The following is a 21,200-nucleotide window of genomic DNA, read 5'->3' as shown; positions in this document are numbered from 1 at the left end:
CCATTGCCAATTGGTTTTGGGATAGATGCCTAGATTCTTTTATGATATCAGAGTAGGTTCACCCATGTGTGTTAGGCCAAATGGCAACACATGCTCTATATATGTCACTCAATTATATGAGTTATCCACGTGTTTGATTTAAAGTGACGCTACACATGTGGGGGCTTGTGAGAATGTGAAGTGTTGTCTCACATTGGAAAAGTATAACCTTTCTTAATGGCTTATAAGGGTTTGAGCTACTCCTCCTCCCATTGCCAATTGGTTTTAGGATGAATGTCTAGATTAATTCCTTTAGAATCATCACATTAGTTGGATTTGGAACTGCTTTTCTTGTCAACTTGTGTGGTTTGCTTATGTACTGAAAAATTATAGATCTTTTAAATTGTATTGTTGTTGGCTGGTTGCTAGGAAATTATAGGTCGTTTAAATTGTATGTAGTTGGCTATTATTTTTTTATTTTGTTATGCCTTTATGCGCCAAAGCACAATATGGTTGGTCATGTTCAAAGTTCAAACTTTTTGAGGTTAGGATGCTCAAACCTTGGTTAATTTGTTTATAGGTTCCTTCTCTTATTTCGTTTTGTGGCTAGCTTCTTTCCTATTTGATATGTATTGCACATGACAATCAACTTTGGCTTCATGTTAAATGGCTTATTTGTCTAATGACTGGATATGTGGCCAGCTCTAAATTTAAAACCTTGATCAGTAAAATTATTATGATTATAATCTTAGTTTAATTATGCGATTCCATAAATATTAGTATGGGCTCACTTTTCTCAAATTTCTAAAGCAACTCCAAGCCATTAGCTTTATGATCATAGATTTTCATGGAAGTGCATGCACTTCAACTTTGTTTTATAATTTTCTTGGCTACTCAATCATATGGTTATGTGTGCTTTTCTTGGAACTGCAGTGGTCTTTTTTATTTCATTGATTTCTAGGTAGCTGATGGAATATATAATGTCAGCTTAATATATTTGGTACTGCCTTTGGATTGGAACTGTTTTTCTTGTGAACTTGTGTGGTTTGCTTATGTAGTACTACCTATGTGTTAACTAGTTATGAATTCATCACATTAGTTGGGTTATAAAAGAGAGCTTTGAGGGATTAAACCCTATTAGTGAATGTTGCACCCTCTTCTCACTCCCTTCTCTCTCATCTTTTTTCTAACCATCTCATAGAGATCAATGGTAGATTTAGCAACCCTTCTCTATACTCATTCATCTCATCATTTTATATATCTAGTGTGTTAACCTCTAGAGAGTTTATATATGTGAACTTTGGTGTGGTGATCAACTCAAGGTGAAAGGAGAAAGGCTTTGGTGGTTTGATTACTTGGCTAGGGCTCCAATCCAGAACATGAGGTATAATTTCTACATCTCTCTTGTTTCAAGTTTTTGCTATATGTCATTTTAACATATTACAACTTGTATGGTTTTGGATGTTAAAGCTAGAATTTTTGTTTAGCTTTTGTTGTCATGTTCTAATTTTTGTTTAGAATGTCATGCTAGTATCCTAGTTACCTTACATAATGACATAGTATTGTTTTAAGGTTTAAGCATTTAGAATTTAGGTTTTATGACTTTATATTTAGGATTTTAGGGCTTTAATTAGCCCTAAATTCTAAAGCTATACCACAAACCCAAACCTCTAAAAAGCATTTAAAATTTAATTGAACTAAAATTTAGATATGCTTGAATACTTTATTTGCGTATGCTTGAGTTTGAATAGTACTGAATGCTTCATACTTAATTTTTCTTGAATTGTGGCTTAAAATATATTTTTTGTGGCTTAAAAATAAATAGATTAGAAGTTTTAATTTATGACTAAAAAAAGTTGTATGTTGTGGCTTATTAATAAAGAACTCAATTATTTTTGCATTCACAAGATTCCATTATGAGAATTGAACGAGCACTTTGTTTGATTCGAGTAATTGATTTATTGCGAAATCAATTCCTATGTATTTTCAGGGGAAATGAAATATAATCCCACACCATGCCCATATGACGCTTTGACTTCTAATCCCAGATCAATTGCATATCTCCTTCTTTCATATCTTTCGATTTGGTTTTTTTTTTGGGAAAATTGAGCTTATATATAAGCTAGGAAATACAAACTAATTAAGAACAAATCTGGGCATCTTTTCAAGTTTCATGTCTCTATGATATAACTAATTGCATTGATTGTTATTTGTTGTTGTTCTTTTCATGTTTGATCAATTATACATTCTTTTTATTTAAATATTTTTTTTATTATGACTTAAACATAATTGAGGTTTGTTTAGGGTCCAATAACTAATTTCAAATGTACTCTTATATTTGAATTTGTATTTGACCAATTGCATATCTTTTTTTTTTTTCTTTTCTACTGAGGCATGGTGGGGGTTTAATTAATAACCAGCCAATTGTACATGCATTTTGTTGTTTCTTCTTCATTAGCATCATGTTTGATTTTTGAGATATTTTAATAGGTGTGTATGTGTGTGCATGAACATGAATTGTATATGCATCAACAAAACTTAATAGATTAAAACGATAAAGGGTACATGAAGGTCCTCAAAAAAATTGACACCACTAGGGCGTGAGGACTAGGTACACCAAGCCTAGTTATTGGGTTGATTAGGGTTTATTAGCGATCTAAATTTTATCAACCTTTATAAATATTATTAGAAGTCTATGAAAATCTATCAAACTCTAAGGCCTTTCACAATGATGACCTGATTTTGATTTTGATTTTGATTTCTATCTAAAAGTGACTTGATTTATACCTGAATAGTGCTGAGAGTGATTCTTATATTTATTGTATCCACAGTGGTGCTGAGAGTGATATTTGAGAGTAATATTGTTGTACCAAATTAATCTAGGTCTAATCTTGATTAATTGATCATTAGTTTTTAATTTATAAGGTAATTATTTATGAAAATTATACCAATGTCATTATTTTAATAAAAACTTTAAAAAGAGTCCAATTTTTCATATATTTACATATTAATTATTTGAAGGCCAAAGAATTACTTTTTTTTTTTTATCTTGATCGAATGCACCATTTAATAAAGGGTAATGTACCAAAATTTTACACACAACACACAAATTTATTTCATTTCATAAACATGAGCCATAAACTAGGCACATACGCAACTTATATAAGGAAAAATAATAAAAAAATGAAACATAAGCAACACACATAGATAATAATTGAAAAAAAAATTAAGAAAAGAAACAACAATGATCAACGACTTCAATTTGCTTGGACGAGACTCCTTTCGCGACTCCAGAGGTGGGCAATTAGATCTTGCTTAAGTTTAAGGTTCTGTTTAGATGACCTAACCAAATGGAGACGTCTAATTCTCTCCTCTACTGAAGGGGGAGTTCAATAAACATGACATGCCTCCACCCGTTTATATCAATCCTCAATCCTCCTCATCTTTGGTGGAACGTCCAAGTCATCATCTGACTCATCTTCTTCGCAATCTGGCCGCTCATTCTAAATAATCATGTTGTGCAAAATGATGCACGTCTTCATGATGAACCCAAAATCATTGACGACCCATCTTTTGGAGGGGCGTTTTATAATTTGCCATTTCGCTTTCAAAATCCCAAATGCCCTTTCAACATCCTTCATGTATGCCTCTTGATTCTTTGCATAATTTTTATGCTCTTTTAGTTGAGGCTACGATATCGTGGTCATAAGAGTTGCCCACTTGGGATATATCTCATAGGCTAGATAATATCTCAATTTGTACCTATTACCATGACAGTGTACCTGATACGATGGTTGCGACCTTATTCCACATCATCGAAAAGGGGAGAGGCATCCAGGATACTTATGTCATTATATGACCCAGGAAAACCAAAGTTTGCATACCAAATCCATGTGTCGTACTTGGCAACTGCCTTAAGTATTACAGTTGAAGTACCGTAATGACCTCGATATGCTCCTAGCTAGGCCACAGGGCAATTTTTCCACTGCTAATGCATGCAATCTAGACTGCCCAACATGCCTGGAAGTCCATGTTGCTCGCCCTTACATAAGAGCCGCTGAAAATCGGTCGAAGTTGGTTTACAAAGGTACTCAGCACCATACAACTCCGGAATCAATTGGATGAACTTCATGAACGCCTCAAGAACGGTTGTTTCGGCAATCTGCATCCCTTCGTCAGGATAATCAGCTGGGACCCCGCTAGCGAGCATCTTCATAACTGCACACATTTTTTTTTAGGCGTGCATTCCCACATTCCTGCTCCGTCTTGTCTATGTGTGAAGTAGACATCAGTCGTGCAAATGTCTCCCATGATTCGTTGGAACATGTCCATCTTCATCCGATAGTGGCTTCGAAACATCTCATCGGTGTATCTAGAGTTTGGATTGAAATAGTTTGTCATGAGCATATGTTGCCCTATTGCCCGATCCCGAAGGACGTACCGCCGTATGTTGGAGGTACCACCATGGATCGGTTGTTGCTCACCATAATATTCGGCCACAGCTCCGGCTGCAATCACCATCAAATTTTGAATTTCATCTTAAAAGATGAAGCTATTGGTAAACTAGGTGAACACATGAACATTTAAAGAAAAAAGTGGACGTAAAATCTTATCATGTCAGAAGCTTATCTCTTCGAAATCTAAATGAATCTGAATCTTATTTTGACAAAATCCAATTTGTACGTAATCTTCTCATGTCAATTTGTTGTATCTTTTCATGATACTGTTTCATGACAAAAGAACAATAGGTTCAACCACTTAGTTTTAGGATAAAAATTTATGTCGAGCACTTGGTAGTGTCGAGTTCAGCATGCAGGGTGCATATGCAAAAATTACTGCGTCTGCAAAAATTTATCTCCAGTTACATCATTACTACTACATTATATATTCTCAATAAAAAAACCCTAATTTTAAATTTTTAACAATAAATCTCCGAAAACATACTATAAAATATGTATTAATCTCCCAATATTAAGATTCAAAAATCAAGAAAAAAAAAATAAAGATGCAGATGCACCTGCTGCAAAAATGCGCATGCACCTGTCGAACGCTCAGCGACCTAATTTAGGTTGATGGAAGCCCTTTACTCGCATGGATTGTTTTTTAAGTCAAGTTAGAAACTTAGTGTCCTTATTACCAATTATATTAGTGATTGGGAAGTAGAATCTAATTTACTAAAAAAAAAAAGTATACTTACATGGCCGAAGCTAAGATATTGAGGCCAGTGGAGGCTCAATAGAAAGTGAGGCCTAAGGCGAAATTATACAAAGGCTTTCCAAATATATTATTCAAAAATATTTTTTTAAAAAAAATCATTGAAAAATCAATCTTCTTGCTTTTTGAGATGCAAAATTAGTGATTAAATTTTTATATTCAAGTTGTTTTACCAATTTTTTTCAATAGATAACTGTGACATAGTTGACCGTAAATAAGTTTTTATTAGTTTTAATTTTGAAAAGCTTCATTTTGCAAAAGCAACAATTACAGGTATTGTCAATAATATTCTATATGCAATCTAAATATTTGAAAAAGAATCAAACAAGTAAATGGCTCTGCAATTTTGAAGAAAAAAATCTTGATTAGTATAAAAAATCATATCATTACACATTTACACACCAATTTTGAACAACCCAAAACCAAAAATTGAATGACAAATATCAAAAATTAGCAAAAACTTACCAGTTATCCAATGAGGCAATGAGTCTTCACTATTGAGTTTGAACTTTGAAGATTGAGAGTTGAGACTATATATGAGAGAATAGAGACGAGAGGGACTAAGAGACAAAGAGAATAGAGAATAGAGAAGACTAGAAGAGATTAAGAGATTTAGAGAAGAGAGAGAAAGAGAGACGAGAGCTTGAGAGTCTGATAGGAATAAGAAATAGACAACAAGTTACAAATATATGTAGAGTCTAATGCTTAATTAATTGTAGGCGTGCAACTGTGCAAGTGCAGCAATCACTCAATCAACATTAATTTTAGAGGTGCCGTGTGCAACATTAATTGTAGGCATAACGCATGTAGGCTACTAGGCTAGTAGGCTTCCACAAATACATTAGGCCTAAATTTTTATTTTTTATTTTTCAAAGAGAAAAGGATGGAGGCTTTTAGGCTTCCAATTCCATAGTTCCATACTTCCATTATAAATTTTTTCTTTTTTCAATAGTAGAGTAGTAGACTATCAGACTATGTGAGGCCTTTCAAAATTTGTGGCCCTAGGCCTGTGCCTTGGTCGCCTTGGGCCTTAGCCGGCACTGATTGAGGCCCAATGTGAACTATAAAAGTGGAGCCCTCAATCCTCTATGTACATTCACTTGATTTTTTTTTTCTCTAAGAAATTAATTGGGTATTTGGATAATTGAGCTATGGGTTTAATTGGATATGTAGCATTGTGTATCAGGCTATTTATTTTTTTGATTTAAGCTTATTTATTATATTTATCAAACATAACACAATATATAAAGGATATATAAATTTTGAGTGCTTTAATTAGAAACCCAAAATGATAAAAGAAATTTAACTCAAATCCCAACCGGCCCAAAAATTAGGTAGAAGCCAAAATTGTCCACGTGCTCGGCGATTCTTGCCAAGCGCTCGGCAGATGCATCTGCTACCTAAAACTTGTATCTACAACCTAAAAAGATGCATCTACAAGGGCTTGGTAGTTATTTTTTTCACTCTGCGCACACACATACATCGGTAAATTGAGCTTAAACTTAAATTTGTATTTGATTGAGTTTTCAATTAAAAATATTTAAAAAACAGAATTTGAAAGTAATTTATTATAAATTTTGGGGGCCTTCGACACTTGGGACCCTAGGAGGTGGCCTCACTAGGCCATCCTCAGATTCGGCTCTGATTAATTACCATCTTACAAGGTTTTGTTTTTTGGTCAGAATTACCATCTTACAAGTTAAACCTATACCAAGGCAAAAGGTTTGAATACTTTGGGCCTCTGTGTTTCTGTTTTTGTTTTTTGTCTCTGTTTTCAGTCTGGGTTTTTCTGGTTGGGACATGTTCTTTTGTTTTCTTTTGTTTTCTTTCTGACACTTGATTGAATACACCATCCTAAGATTCTCATTCATGTATTTGGTAATGCTGGAAAAGGGACACCGTAGAGGGAATAAGAATCGAAATGGCAGCAGGAAGCTTGAAAGTGAAGGCGAGGCAGAGTAGCAGCAGGATGAGCCTCAGATGTACACTTTCGTCTAGAACACTTGAATGTCCCATAAAAAACAATGATTATGTATTGCTATTATTTATTTATATTGTGAAATTAATTTAGAGGGTAACTCTTCCAGCATGTAAATGCTTGATTCTAACATTGCTTGATTCTAACATTGCTTGTTTCTTAAGTCAAAACTATTACAAGGATCAATTAAATTTATTGTAACGCCCCAAACCCCGGGCTTCTAAAAACACTGAAACATCAAACATTTAAACATGTTTTCTCTTTCTAATGAGTCATGTACATCAACATAAGTAAATACATTTTTTTACAAAAACATTTAAACAAAATCACTGTGTAAAAACAATTAATAAAATCTTTGGTGGGTCCCACTACCTTGTTTTCTCCCCACTGCCTCCTCAGCTTGCTTAACTTGCAAAACATCAACAACCACACTGCACTGTGTCCATGGTACACCTGACCATTCAAACAAACAACCTGATAAGCTCACTAGAGCTCGTATGAGTGAAATAACTTAATATAAACCATAAAAAATAATCCTTAATCCTCAATCGATCAAGCATAAATCATATCTCCTCAATAAACCGTAATCATCATAAACCATAAATAATAACACTTAGGCATAGATAAATAATCCTCATATGTCCATAATTCCTCAATCATAATCCTTATATGTTCATAATCTACATATGTCCATAATTACCTCCAACATCAATCGACGACACGATAACCTGTGTTCTTCACCAACTCCATTTGCGCGACGACGAAATGGAAAATTTGGTTAGCAAATCTCTGTCTCAAATGCAATCCTCGATCGAGTCAAAAAATAATTGCCTAGTTCGAAATCAATCAGATCAAACACCCAAAAAGTAAACGGAGTGGAGTTACCAAAATGGGCAGACCCAATTCCAAAATTGCACAGTCGCAATTAGATAAAAAAAAACTATGTGAGGTAACAATGAACAAATGGCAGAAGTCGTAAAAAAAGAAAAAAAACAAAGGGCATGAACTAAGAAGCGGTGAAAAGACGAAAATAAGCCAAACTAACCCCACAAATTACAATGCCCAGCAACAGAGGAAAAAAAAAATAGGGGTGAAATAGACCTTTCCAACTACAGTGTAGCTACAGTAAGCCTTCCCTGGGCTTTTAGTATATATGGAATTTAATAGATCAAATAAAATAACACATGTATTTTATTTGGTTTAGGTTTGAAGATGCCAATCTAGAAACAATGAATAAAATTAATATTAACTCAGCTATAATTTAGACCCTAATATATATATATATATATATATATTTTTTTCTTTTGGTACAATGGGGGCCGAAGCCCAAAGAAAAGAACTAGACTAAATTAGCTCTAGCACAAGGAGTGCCAAGAGCATCAACAGAAGCAAAATTTTCAGGAGCATGAGAAGAAAAGGAATCCATACTATCCTCACCATCTGCTTCATCACCAAGAATATTAGGAGGGTCATGACCACTAATGAGAGAAACTTTTCCCTTACCAGTAACAAACCCTGGCGGGTCATGACCCTAAAATATATTTTAAATAACTCTATGCCCTATATTCTATATATAATAATGTTTTAATATATAATTTTAGTTATACTCTATATAATAAAATTAGTATATTCTATATACTCTATAGTTTATACGTGTTACCCTAGCTATATACATTATATTTATTAATTATTATAGTTCTAGGGTATAGTATATACTGTATAGTGTCTAGGGTATATGCCTTATACCCTATACTCTAAACCATAATAAATATTAAATATCATATACACTATAATAAGTTAAATACACTATATTAAATACCCAATCATACAATTCTAATTTATGTTTTAAATATTAAATATTCAATATCATACAATTCTAATTTCTAAACCCTGATATTTAAATACACTATATTAAATATCATATACACTATAATAAATATTTAATACACTATATAAATACTCAATCATACAATTCTAATTTATGTTTTAAATATTAAATATCATACAATTCTAATTTCTAAACCTTAAACCCTATTCAAACCCCAACCCTAATCTGGCCAACCCCCAAAACATATGTTTTATATAAATTATAAGGAAATATGTAAATCAGTAAATGTAATAAAAAATTCCAAACCCCAAAAAATATGTTGTATATAAATTATAAAACATATGTAAATGTAATAAAAAAATCCAAATCCCAATCTAACGAAATAAAAGTTTAAAACACAAAATGACACAAATCAGAAATTTAATTCACACAAAACATAAACACAACCCCCCCGGGTGACCATGTCCTCTCGAAACCTCCTTAGTCTCACTACCTCTCTCTCAATCCCTATGTCTGAGTCGCACCGCGCCGCCGCCTTCTCTCTCTCTCTCTCTCTCTCTCACTCATCTCGCAAGCTCGCTGCTCTCAGCCTCTCAGTCTCTCGCATCTCATCTGTCATCTATGCGACGATTCAAAGGTTGCAAAGTCATAGGTTGTAAACTCAACATGTATCTCTCTCACTCTCAATTATCTTGGCCAAAAAAAAAAACTAGTGTTTCGAAATGAAATTTGGGGATTTAAGATTTAACGGTTTAAAGTTCAAATTGCTATTGTAATTGTGCAATTACAATTAGGATATGTACTGATAATTTAACTTTGATCCTTGTGCATAAAAACCAACTTCATTTTCAATTATTCAAAGAGCGGTTTGCATGTCATGTATTCATATTATTGACCTTCACTATGATGTTTTATTGTTTTAGTACTCCACGTTGATATATACATATTGTTTTATTGACATTAAATTATGACACGAACCAAGAATGCGTGTAGATGGGCCGGTAATTGGTTTGACATCATGATTGCTTCTGTTACATATCTTATCCACATCCACTTCGAAGGTTGCAAACACACAAGGCAGTCAACAAACTCATATAGTAGGAGGAATGCCGTTTGCAAGTGTCGGCGAGAATGTGCTTATTAGAAGACCATCATCAATTAGCAAAGTGAAGGCTTGAAGTTTTGCCAACTACCCAAGCTTTGGGGTCAAGGGCCACAAGCCACAAAATCGGAATCCATACAGTAAGGAGCTTCACTTGTATACAGACGTCTATCTTTCGTCCAAGGTTATTTTCTGCTACCTTTAAAACTGTGTATTTTTTGAGTTTAGAGTGAGTTTTTAGTCATCATGCGGTTTAGCTTACATACTTCATTTGAATTTGCAATGCGACATCAAAACCGTTCGTGGCTGTGAGGAACAAACAACCTTAAGACGATGGTGGAAAGAATTGAGCAATAGCTGCAAGGAAAAGGTTAATGCAGCAAGATTTGGGGGCATTGTGCAAATGGAAATGTCAAAAGGACAGCGGGATAGAAGATTGCTTGTTGCATTGGCAATTCGGTGGTGGGACACGACCCACACCTTTCATTTTGACACTGTTGGAGAGCTTACCATGACCCCGATGGACTTTAGCTTACCCTGAAACTACTGAATTCCCACATTTCTTCTAACCGCTCGTTACAAAATAACAAATCGAGTAGGTGCAACTGAGGTAAATTCAATTCATACGAACAAATTAACAATCAGTAGAGCATCAAGAAATAAGATACATGCATATATCATACGTCGAACAAGTAAACTCACCAATCCGGAAACCATTCATTGACGGTGTAACTCACGATTAAGCGTCCTAAGTGAATCTCATATCTCAACCTCTTTTTTGTGAGGCTTAATAACTAATAAAAAGAGATGTGGTGTTTCAGCATCCAGTAAAGCGAAAAACATCTGCAACAATTTTAAGTGGTGTTATGCTTACACCTAATTAACTCTATTTGACTAACTAATTGATTGATTTCTTAACAAACACAATAGAGAATGAGATATACTCGCTGACAGTTCTTGAAAGGGTAAGTATCTGTTGTTTCAACTAGTGTATTCTCCTTCCACCATTTCAATTTTTTTTTTTCAGTCTCGACCTTATCGAGAAGTATCATGTGTGTCTTTTCCTACAAACATTTCAAAAAAACCTTAAAATAGTTTCATGCACCATCAATATTTATTACTATAGTAAGGATATTATGGTAAAGTACCGAGAAGAAAAAGAAGAAGAATCAATCTGTAGAACTGGGATGCCTTTGGTATATTCCACCACATCTACTGAGTCCGTGTTGATGTGCGTGCCTTTCAGGCCACAGTGTTTTAAAACTCTGCCGGTACAATGTAAATTTGAATTCTTTGTCAAGGTGAACAATGACATATGGCCTACCCTATGAGTAAGTCTGAAACATCGATTATGTAATGCACATTGAGAAACTTCAAGTAAGTAAGCATCTTTCCTGTCAAACATATCCTGCTTAAAAATAAAGGCACACATAGAGATGTTATCATAGGATAGATGACCGGGTAAAGAACCTTTGAAGGGTCTGCATCCTTGCTTCTTAGAGATCTTATTAAGTTTCATTTCCAGTATAGAGGCTTTTTTTACTTTATCAGGGATAAAATGCCTCTTAGGACCCTTATCTACATTGCTGATACTCGTCATGCTTGTGGACTCATCATGCTTTGACTAATCAACTAATCAACCAATCAACTAGCATGAACAAAAACCAATCAACACATCAATACTTGTTATTCAAGATTCCAACCAACAACACAACAATATGAACAAAAGCCAATCAACACATCAATACTTGTTATTCAAGATTCTAAACAACAACACAACAATATAAACAAAAATCAATCAACCATTACATTTTAACAGTACATATTCTTGTTACGAAAAACATGAAAAATACTTATTATTCAAGATTTTAAATCTGGAAAATAATTGATTTATTAAACATCAATTGTACCTAAATACTTGAAAAACATGGTCAATATTTATTATTCAAAGCTCATTCATACCTCATTCTGAAGCAGCTCCTCCAAAGAAAGAGAACTCTGACGAATTATTCTGCGCTTAATTTGTGGCTATGGTTGCACTTCATTAATTGAAGGTAATCGGTTATGAGCTGTTTCACCTTCATTATGAGCGTTAAGGATATGTGCAATTTGTGAAATCGCCACCATGCTAGCAATTGTTCATCCACATTTTTCAAATTTTTTTCTTTAAATTGCAGAAATTTGTTGGACATTAATTCAATGTTGTCGACAATGGATTTCTGGATATAGAAGTAACATTTACATTCATGACAATTTTGGGATTTTTGGAGGGCAGAAACAACTTCATTCCTTTCAGCCATGGATTTCCACATGGCAGAAATAGATGAGCAAGTATCAACCATGGACTTCTGGAGAATAGAAATAGTATGGGACAATGTCACTACCTCACCCTTTAAGGATGTTACATATTGAGTTTCAGTATGTTGGTGAACTGGCAAATAACGATCGCCTACTTCAATTTCAGTGTTAACAAATCTTCATCTCTCTTTTTCACTCATTTCAGCAGCCTACTTATCTTTTGCTCATCCCATAAAACCACGGCGGGCAATGAACGATCTACCGTTGTTCTGCAACATTGATCGAAGAGCATCAATATAGTACAGCTACAAAAACAGAACGCAGCCGGATAGGTAGTTTACTTCGTTTGACTTGAAGGACTTGATTTCATCCACCAGATGCTTCAAAGAATAACTTTATTTACCGAGTTGTATAGTTTTCGGTTCGAGGAGTGCTTGTAGAAATTTTCAATTCACTATGAGAGAAAAAGTTGGGAAAATCATAGTTCCTAAGGAGAACAAGATAAACCTAACCTGAAAGTTGTTGTCAATTATATCTGCCTCAACAAACTTTTTTTGTTAGTCAGCAATCGTGATTTTCTCATCCTTACTGCAATGGATATTGGTCAAATTCTGGACTTCGCTCATGTTCACGGAGTTTGTAGTCAAAATTTTCATTTCACCCTCAAGAACACTCATTAAGACTCTAAAATTTTAGGGAGTGATGATCAAAGTCTTTCCATATATCTCAATCGAACATGTATCCGATGCAAAGCGATCATCAAGAAAACGACTTAGACGGCAACGCAGGCTACTGCACTTAATCCGAACAACCATACCGAATCTCATATCATTTACAGCTCTGATTTTATCAGCATTAAACCCACCAATGACTTCCCTAAACCGATCGGGGGTGCATCTAGTCTTTATTGTGCAGGTGGCTTCCCCAAAAACCTCGTTAGATTTTGGCTTAGGACAATACTTTGTCTTTTGCTTCACATCCAATTTCTTCCATTGAGTGGACATATTTTGCTTCCACTGTCAAAATCGAGTGATAAGTCATAAACTATAATAGAAAATAGGCAGTTTATCAAAATTCAATAGGCAATTCACCTAAACCCTAAACCCAAAATTAAATATAACATTTTTCGCATTCTTGAAATGCTTGCCAGCTTGTTTGAGTGTCTCTAATTGGACTTGGCTAACCATTGAAAATGAAACAATGAGCTTACCATTAATAGTGTATTTCAAATAATTTAAAAGGAAAACGGATGAGGACATACATATATTGGAAAAAGGCACTATGCGCAATAGACGGCATATCGGTGTCGATTTTTTCCTTTATTGCAAGGCTTTGATTGAGGGAATTTGTCTTTTCTTAGACATCGAATTGTTGATGATGGGTGCCTTCAAAGAAGATAAGGAAACTGTTACAACAAAAATTAGATGATGATAATTTATTAGTAATTGAAGTGCATTTTTAGTTTAGTTATATGTGAATATGATTAGTTTAAAATTAATTTCATATATGAACATGGAAACATTTAGTAACAAAATTAATATTGTATTTGCATATATAACATTTATCTTTGACTGATTCTAACATAAAAGCAGTTGGTTTTTTGTTAACCTTGTGACATTTTTTATATTTGTTGATAAGCTTTTTTTTTTTTTTTTTTTCAAAGGATACTTGTGTGGAAGATAGAATTCAAACTTGTCGCAAGTTGGATTTTGAAAGTGGTATTGACTTGAAATTTGTAGAAGATGAAAGTAATGAAGTACAGCTAGCAAAATGTAACGACCCGACCCAAATTTTCACTAGAAATTTAAATTTTTATTTAATTATGTTTTAAAAGATTTTTTTTTAAAAGGATGTGGAATTGTATTTTAAAGATTTTGATATTTATTTGGAAAATAAAAAAAGGGTTTTGATTTAAGTTTTGATTTACTTATTTAAGCTTGACCCAAAATTTGACCTTTAAAATAAAAGGGCTTTTGATTTTGAATTCGGGTCCGTTGGATAGGTTTCGAACTCACGATTTCATAGACACGCGGCACGCGCCAATCCGAGTTACAGTTTGAAAGATATGGGCGTTTGAAGCGAGGGGCAATTTCGTAAAATAAGAAATTGGGGTTTAAAAATCAGATTTTTTTAGAACTTTCTCTCTCTCTCTAGAATCTTCTCTCTCTCCCTTTTTATTCTCTCTCTCTCTCTCTCTCTCTCTCTCTCTCTCCCGCACACTGACTTCTCCCTCTCTCCCGGAGCTCACTCACCTCCCCCTCTCCTCTCTCACCGGCGTGACCAGCTCCGGCCATCTTCACGGCGACCAGAGGCCGGCGACCAGCTAACCCCACTGACCCAGTCCTCTCTCTCCCCATGCTCTCTCTCCTTCGCGTCTCTCTCTCTCTCTTCCTCTGTGTGCGCGCGACACCATCATCGAAAGGCAGCCTCCGGCCATTATCCCGGCGGCACGAGATCACCGACGTGACCCCCTTGAGCCGGCCGTCCTCCTCCGTGCCTCCCCTCGCTTGCCCGCCGCCCCTGTGCGCAGCAACTCGCCGGAGAAGACTAGTCAAGCCGCCGGCCATTTTGTCGATTACGGCCACCTCCGAGCTCCGATGGACTTAGTTTTTGGTGGGTTTTTCTCCCCTCACTGCGGGCTTTCATTTCCCTAAGTATTGCTTGTCAATTTTGGGTATTTTGTGAAGTATGATTTTGGGGTTTAGAACCAATTTCAGGTTCCCTTTGGAATTCGAAATTTAGTAGGTGTTCTTGTCGGATTTTGGGCAATTCCCACCCTTTGAACCTCCAATTGTTGTCTAGGATGAGAAATTTTAAGAAATTTTGGGATTTGGTTGATTTTCAGGTTCACCGCGACTGCCACCTTGATTGTCGCCGTTTATGGTGGTGGGTTGAGTGGGTTCCCTTGCTATTCAGACTCCTCGGGACTCCCAGAGACAAAATCCAAGTTCCGTTGTGTTTTGGGCGAGACGAGCACGGCCCGAAACGATTCGGCGGAGGAGCGGAGCTAGGATTCTCACTGTGAGTGGACTTTTGTTTTAAAAGCATTTTATTTACCTTATGATTGAATTTATTTGCTTATCCCGAGTTTTATTTGAGTATGGTTTAAGTTAAAATAATTTGGGGTTGAATTTGTTATAAGTGATTATGATTTTCAAAGTTTACATTACCGTTAGTTTGACTAATGTCCTTACTTTAAGTCTTATTAAATGATTTTTCATACGAGATTGACTAATAAATGTGGTTTTAAGAGCCGATAGAGATATATGATTTTCAAACGTGATTTATACAAGAATTTATTGAACGGAAATTGATTTCAAAGTTTTGAGAAAGCCTTGAGTTGATAGCAAAATGTGTGATAATCTCATTGAGACTTTTCATTTTTTAAGAAATTATTTTGCGTGGTATTGAGATATTAAAAATGGTTTTCAAACCACCTTTGCAGTACCCTCCAGGTTATCAGATTTAATAGGTCTTTGGGACCCATCACGATGCACATATAGGCTTTGGGCCGTGTGTCGGGATGCTTCGCCCTTTGGGGGCCGCTCTGCGTGCACGTATGACCAGGATTGCCTGCACGTGCTGATTTTATTCGCACGTGTGTATGGCCAGGATATTGCCTGCACGTGTTGGAGTTCACTCCACGCGTGTGTATGGCCAGGATATTGCCTGCACGTGTTGGAGTTCACTCCACGCGTGTGTATGGCCAGGATATTGCCTGCACGTGTTGGATTCACTCCACGCGTGTGTATGGCCAGGATATTGCCTGCACGTGTTGCCAGGATATTGCCTGCACGTGTTGGATTCATTCCATGCGTGTGTATGGCCAGGATATTGCCTGCCTGTGCGATGCAGGAATTTCGCACAGGTGTATGGCCAGGATATTCAGGGTATATAGCATGGTGGAAAGTGAGATTGGTATCTTCAGAGTTTAAGTATGGATTTTAAGTGAGAAATATCTTTCGAGTTTATGATTTCGACATTATTATTATTTTTATGACTTTGTTGATTTAAATGATTTGCTATTGAGAAATGTGTTATCTTTTCTAGAGTTTCATGAGTTTTATAACATTTTTTTTTAAGACTTGTGAAATTATTTTAAAACTGGGGGATTTCAAAGAGTAACAAGAGGTTTTAGAATTAAATGCGGTTTTGAAGGATTTTCTGAAACAGAAAGTTTACTTTTATTTTCGTTTCTATTAAACTGTCCACTCACTGAGCTTGTCTCACGGTTTATTTTTTTTGTCTTAAATTGTCCCTCAGGTAGTAGATTTGGTGGAGGTCGAGCCAAACACGTCGAGGCAATTGCAATCATCTCCTTAGTCGGACCCTGTAGGCGCCATTTAATTTTTGTAAAAATTCCTTGTAATAGAATAGCAGCTCTGATAACCACTCTACAAATTTTAAGTTGGGTTTCTGTGAGATTGTTGGGTCTGAGACCCTATTTGGTTGTGGTAGAGGTGGTTGCGGTATAGAAGTGCTTTTAACAGGTATTGAAATTTCTGGGTTAGTCCATTTTCAGGGGAGGTTCTGCCGAATTTTCGGTAGGATTTTCCTTGAATTTGGATTCCCGCAGGACCTCTCCGGGTTTCAGGGTGGAATCCGGGGGCGGTCCTGTCACAAAAGCTATAAAGGCCAATAGAAAAGTTGATTTGATTCATTCAAGAATTCAAGAAGAATTAATTCCAACAATTGGCATGGAGTTTGAAACAGAAGATGAAGCATTTCAATTTTACAATAGGTATGCATATTATGTTGGTTTTAGTATAAAAAGAAGTAAATTGCATACCTTAAAAAATGGCAAGTTGAAATATAGGCTTTTTGTTTGCTCGGCCGAAGGTATAAGCGTGATGCTAATGTGAGATTTTAATGCGCATGCTGAGACAAGATTTGGGTGTCTAGCAAGGATGAAGATTAATTGTTGATTAACTGGTATAAGTATTGTGTTGTAGAATTTGTTCCTCATCATACACATGAGATTTCAAGTCCTAGTAACACCCACCTTTTTAGGTCTCATAAGAACATGACTCTTGCATAAACAACTGAAACTAATATGTCTGATAGTTCAGGAATTGCTCCAAAAGCAACTCTTGAATTTTTAAGTAGACAAGTTGGTGGCCATCAAAGTTTTGGATTTATTCCTAATGATTATAAAAATTATTTGTGTTCTAAGAGAACAAGAGAAATGAAGTTAGGGGATATAGGTGGTGTGTTAGAATATTTGCAACAAATGCAATTGAATAATCCTAATTTTTTTTTATGCCATACAAGTGGATGAAGATGATTTGATCACCAATATTTTTTGGGCTGATGCGAGGATGATGGTTGATTATGATTATTTTAGTGATGTGGTATGCTTTGATACTACCAATAGAAAAAATAAAGAAGGAAGACCGTTTGCATTGTTTCTTGGTGTCAATAATTATAAGCAAATGATTATATTTGGTACTGGATTATTATATGCAGAGAACGCTGAAACTTTCATGTGGTTGTTTGACACTTTTGCTAATGCTATGTTTGGGAAGCAACCAAAAACCATTCTTACAGACCAAGATCATGTAATGGCTAATTAAAGCGTTAGTTTCACAATGACAGAAACATGTCATCGTTTATGCATTTGGCATATATATCAAAATGCAACCAAGAACCTTAGTAGTGTTTTTGAGAAATTCAAGAATTTCACCAAAGACTTCAAAAGTTGCATATATGATTATGAGGATGAAGAAAACTTTTTAAATGCTTGAAAGAATATGCTTGAAAAATATGATCTTAAAAACAATGAGTGGTTAAGTCAATTATTTGCTCAAAAGGAGAAATGGGCCTTAGTTTATGGGTGAGAAATTTTTTGTGCAGATTTCATCACCACCCAACATAGTGAAAGCATGAATAGTGCTTTAAAGAAGTATGTCGGTTACAAGTATGATTTTCTGCAATTTTTTCAACATTTTCAAAGATTGGTTGAGGATCGTAGTTATGAAGAATTAAAGGCTGAATTTAGGGTTTAGGGTGAATTAAAGGCTGAATTTTAATTGGTCAAAAAAAAAAAAAAGGTTGAATTTAAAGCAAGTCAAAGTTCTCCTGCTTTGTCATTTCCTGTGGAAATCTTAAAGCATGCAGCAACGATTTACACACCACAAATGTTTAAAATTTTTCAGATTGAGTTATGTAAAGCTCATGATTGTGCCTTAAACTCCCTTGGCGAGAATGGAACAGTGAGCACGTACGAATTTATCCCTCATGGGAAGCATTGCCACCATATCGTCACGTTCCACTCAACAGATAATAATGTTTCTATGTAGTTGTAAGAAGTTTGAGTTTGCAGGAATCTTGTGTGCACATGCTTTAAAGGTTCTCTATGCAAGGAATATTAAGAGTATTTCTACTTAATTCATTTTGAAGAAATAGACAAAAAACATAAAGGCTATGAGTGCAAAAGTTGTTCGTAAGTTAACAAGTGAAAATGATCCAAAGGCAAAAATAGTAAGGCGTTACATAGAACTATGTTGATTGTATATATAGATAGCAACAAAGGCTGCAGAATCTGATGAAACATATAAGATTGCTATATTAGGACTGAACAACACCTTAGCAGAGGTAGATGCATGTTTGAAAGAAAAAACAAATCAAGAAGCTCTTCAAGTGATCTCACATATATCTGATAATGAATGTAATTTAGGATGATAACTGTAGAGTGAAAGGAATTAAAATTAAAGTTAGAGTCGGTGGTAGTTCTAGTAGGCCAAAATGTACTTTGGAAAAGGTCATAAGGAAGAAAAGATCTCGAAATAAACCATCAAGTGTTGATTCCAAAGGTGTTGCTACTACACAAAGTTCTATGTCTGCAATCAAGGATGAAAAAATTGGTAAAATCGCCGAAATATCGGGTAAGATATCAGAATTTGAAAGTGTCGATGTTTAAATAGGTTTTAAGATGTATCTTATAGCATGTCGTCGATCTATCAGCAAAGTCGTCGAGATATTGGAAAAGTCGTCAACAAATCCATGAATTATCTGAGTGATCGACATAATTGGCAACACCCCAAAGAGAGAGATGATGGGAAGGTTGGGTTTGAGATTGGGTTTAGAGAAGGTGGAGGATCATATGAATCATTATTGTTGATCTGAGTGCGTGGAGTAGTAGTTGATGACGATGAACAAGAGCAACAAAGGAAGCTTTGGTTGGTTTGGAATAGTGAACTATTTTAATTTATAGTGTATTTCTAATATTCTATATCTTATGCAGACTATGACACATGTCATATGGCTTTAAACCTTTGATGGTCTGACATCAAATATGAAAATATCGAGACTACATCACCATATTTGATTTACGAAATATATATTAAGTACTCTCTCTGGATGTAGTCATTTAGATGAACTCTCTTTAATTATCATTTATTATCTTCTTGCATATCATATACTTATTATAAAAAGTAATTATTTATGTAATTTACTAGCTTGTTTAATATATGAATTTATGATTGATTTTATATTTTTTAAAGTTCCAATAAAAAATAATGTGTTTTTGTTAACTTACACTGATTTTTTCCGATATCGATATATCTGTCCATATATCCATAAATTTGAGAACCGATATTTAAGAAATTTCTGATATTTTCAACCTTGCCTACAACATCTCCAAGTTTTAAAGAGAGATTTTTGCCTTTACCATCACACTTTGTGCAGGTATCATATATTTTTCTTTTATAGTGTTTTTTTTTTTTTTTTCTTTCTATTCATTTTGGTTGTATTGTTTATCACTTAACTACTATAAGTTAAGATTCTATTGTATATTTATGCCTTGACATAATTAAATACATAGCAGCAACCTCATTCAACCATGGGTCTCGAGCATAAATAGTTTATTACATGGAGCCTCCCAGCTTTCACAAGTAATCTTTAGTTTCATTATGAGTTTGAGTTTGAGATTATTATGTTTGTTTATCATTTTATTTTTCTGAAATTTTCATTGATTATTGTTATTATTTTTGTTTTTGCATTTGTTCATCTCATGAAATGCTCCAGCTTCTCAATGTTGAAAATTTAGGCATGCAATTTCCAATTAATGAGGCAAATCTAATTGATCAGACAACCATTTGAATTTGACTAGGTAATTTTACTTTCCTATTACTAGTAAATTATGTTTTACTTGATATAATGATTAGTGTCTAAATTTTTGAAGTATCCAAAAAGTTTATATTTTTTCTTTATGTTGTTGGCTTAACTGATATTTGTGTGTTTATATTAGTAATACTATGTAGGAGGCAATTACAAATATTTGAATTAATAATAATTTTATTTATGTTAATATATAAATATTTGAATGAGTGCAGACACAATTACAATTACAAGGATTGCTTGATTCTCAACTCACAAGCACTGCAAAGAGTCATGATGTTCGAAATGATGAGACCACTAATTAAGTAAAACTGCGATTGGTATTTTCAGCCATCTCTTGTTTTGATCAGTTGACAATGTTATTGTAATATATTGTAAGGGAAAAGAAGCATTTTTTTTTTATCAATTTGTGTACTTTTCTTTTATAAATGTAGTAAGGCATCATCCCATCTGTAAGTGATATTGGCTTACAATTTTGGTGATATTGGCTTTGTAAGTCCCCAAGGGGGTGAGGTGGAAATGAATGACGATGGATTTGATGATGCGGATAACATACGTGTGAGTTAAGTGTGGATTCAAATTCTAATTGCATGACCAAGTTTGAAGAAGAAGACCAGCCAGACATAAGGTTGCAAGTGGACAATTTAGTGTACGACGTACGACACCCTTTTCCTTACGCAACA

General features: G+C 34.7%; 1 pseudogene; it reads left to right on the top strand.

The window, feature by feature from the left end:
* Positions 1-16,543: 16,543 nt before the first annotated feature.
* LOC147277871 (protein FAR1-RELATED SEQUENCE 5-like) lies at positions 16,544-18,906 on the top strand (annotated as a pseudogene).
* The last annotated feature ends 2,294 nt before the right edge of the window (positions 18,907-21,200 follow it).

Source organism: Dryas octopetala, chromosome 8, assembly GCF_963921425.1.
Source record: "Dryas octopetala chromosome 8, drDryOcto1.1, whole genome shotgun sequence".
Classification (NCBI taxonomy): domain Eukaryota; kingdom Viridiplantae; phylum Streptophyta; class Magnoliopsida; order Rosales; family Rosaceae; genus Dryas; species Dryas octopetala.
Note: the sequence above shows the minus strand (reverse complement) of the source record. Positions and strands in the feature narration are given on the sequence as shown.